Raw genomic sequence first — 3,068 nt, forward strand, 5'->3', positions numbered from 1 at the left:
AGTTCTTCAACTAATGGCCTTAGGTACACATCTATGTCGTTACCGGGTTGCTTAGGGCCATGGATGAGCATTGGCATCATAATGAACTTCCGCTTCATGCACAACCAAGGAGGAAGGTTATAAATACATAGAGTCATGGGCCAAGTGCTATGATTGTTGTTGTGCTCCCCAAAAGGATTAATGCCATCCACGCTTAAACCAAACCATATGTTCCTTGCGTCACCTGCAAAGTCCCCCCACGTTCTCTTGATTTTTCTCCACTACGACTCGTCAGCGGGTGCCCTTAACTTCCCATCTTTCTTACGGTCCTCTTTGTGCCATCGCATCAACTTGCATGCTCTTTATTTCTGAATAGACGTTTCAACTGTGGTATTATAGGAGCATACCACATCACCTTGGTAGGAACCCTCTTCCTGGGGCACTCGCCCTCAACATCACCAGGGTCATCTCGTCTGATCTTATACCGCAATGCACCGCATACCGGGCATGCGTTCAAATCCTCGAGCGCATCGCGGTAGAGGATGCAGCCATTAGGGCATGCATGTATCTTCCACACCTCCAATCCTAGAGGGCATATAACCTTCTTTGCTTCGCACGTACTTTCGGGCAATTCATTATCCTTTGGAAGCTTCTTCTTCAATATTTTCAGTAGCTTCTCAAATCCGTTGTCAGCTATACCATTGTCTGCCTTCCATTGCAGCAATTGCAGTGTGGTACTGAGCTTTGTGTTGTCATCTTCGCAATTTGGGTGCAACCCTTTTTTGTGATCCTCTAACATGCGATCGAACTTCAACTTCTCCCTTTCATGTTGGCATTGTCTTTTTGCATCAACAATGACCTAGTGAAGATCATCATCGGGCACATCGTCTGGTTCCTCTTGATCTTCAGCTTTCCCCGTTGCAGCATCACCGTATTCAAGGGGCGGATAGTTGTCATCATCCTCTTCTTCTTTGTTGTCTTCCATCATAACCCCTCTTTCACTATCCTTTGTCCAAATATTATAGTGTGGCATGAAACCCTTCTCAAGAAGGTGGATGTGAAGGGTTTTCGAGTCAGAGTAAGCCTTCGTATTCCATTAGATAGGGCATGGACAACACATAAAACCATTCTGCTTGTTTGCCTCAGCCACTTCAAGAAAATTATGCAGGCCCTTAATGTACTCGGAGGTGCATCTATCACCGTACATCCATTGCCGGTTCATCTGTGTGCATTATATATAATTAAGTGTGTGAAAAGCCATTACAGGACCTCATGAATAGAGAAGTAACCAAATTAATAGAATTTCGTCATCACAATAAAACCAAAATACAGTAGTGATCAAATGTTATTACTGAAAAAATAAATACATAAAGTTCATACATAGTGCTCATTGAAGAACATATAGCTCTCTAGAGCATGTAATTAAAACATACATTGAAACTATGTAAAACAATTAATTGCAACAATAAATGCGATCATAATCGCAACTAAGGTTACAATTCATCCAATGGCATAATGATACCAAACCTCAGTATGAATGGCATACTTTCTAATCTTTCTTATCTTCAAGCTCATTGCATCCATCTTGCTCTTGTGATCTCGACGGCATCCGCAACATGCAACTCCAATTCCATCTTATCGTCCTCAATTTTTTTCAATTTTTTCTTCAAGTAACTATTTTCTTTTTCAACTAAATTTAACCTCTTGATAAGAGGGTCGGTTGGAATTTGTGGTTCACATACCTCCTACATAAAAACATCTATGTCACGTTGGTCGCCATAATTGTAATAAACACTAGATGAAACAAATAGTTATAAAAGATAATATACCACATCTGAATCATAGATAGGACGAGGGCCGACAGGGGCAGATACCAAAACCATGGCACTATATAATAAAAAACAATAATAAAAGTAAGAATATTATACAAGTATCTATCTAAATCATACAAGTAAGATTTTTTTTTAGAAAGACGATAAGAACAAGAGGCTCACCACGGTGGTGCCGGCAACGAGATCGGCGCGGGCGATCGACGACGATGAGGACGGGGATGGGACAGGATGGACCATCAAGCCTAGAAAAATCTTGAGGAAAAAGCATAAGTGTGGCTCGGGCATTTCATCGAAGACCTCATGTGCATAGGAGGTGACAGCTAGAGCAACACACACCTCTCCCACACGGCCAGCCAAAAAGCAGAGCAATAAGCGGTTACAGGCGGGGGTATATATATAGGCTTCTCTTAGTCCTGGTTTGTGGCTAAAACCAGGACTAAAGGACAACCTTTGGTCCCGGTTCCAGCCACCAACCGATACTAAAGGTGTTGGGCCAGGAGCGAGGCCCGTTGGTCCAGGTTCGTGTCTGGAACCGGGACCAAAAGTGTCAAACGAACCGGGACCAATGGCCCCCGAGGCCCAGCCGGCACCCTGGCCTCACGAACCGGGACTGATGCACCCTTTGGTCCTGGTTCGTGAGTGAACCGGGATTAATGCCCTTATCCTGGCCTCAACCAAAGCCCTGTTTTCTACTAGTGCATCTGTTCGCCGAACTAGTGCACCTATACAATTTACCATTATATTTGGTGTGTTGGGGACACAAGAAACTCTTTGTTATTTGGTTGCAGGGTTGTTTGAGAGAGGCCATCTTCATCCTATGCCTCCCACGGATTGATAAACCTTAGGTCATCCACTTGAGGGAAAATTGCTACTGTCCTACAAAACTCTACGCTTGGAGACCCAACACAAGTCTACAAGAATAAAGTTGCGTAGTAGACATCAACTGTCTAATTGTGTCGATCTGCTCCTACTACCGCAGTAACATGTGTTCCAACTCCGCGTTCTTTCTTTCTACCTTATGAAGCCGGTCTGCATCCTGTTTCTTTTTTCTCCGACGGCTTCTATAAGTGTCGTTCCACTCCGAAAACCCCTAAACCCATGGAAGAACGCCTTTTCCTCGTGTTCGTCCTCCGTGTTCAGGATTCCCAAGGGCGTGTGTAAGCTCGTCGTTCTCTCTCTTGGGCTCGAACAACCCCGTTAGATCATCTCCTATTGCTTGAAGTAAAGCGTCCGAGGTTGTTTTAAGACTTTCCTTTT

The sequence above is a fragment of the Triticum urartu genome, chromosome 7, assembly GCF_003073215.2.
Source record: "Triticum urartu cultivar G1812 chromosome 7, Tu2.1, whole genome shotgun sequence".
In the NCBI taxonomy this organism is placed as follows: Eukaryota; Viridiplantae; Streptophyta; class Magnoliopsida; order Poales; family Poaceae; genus Triticum; species Triticum urartu.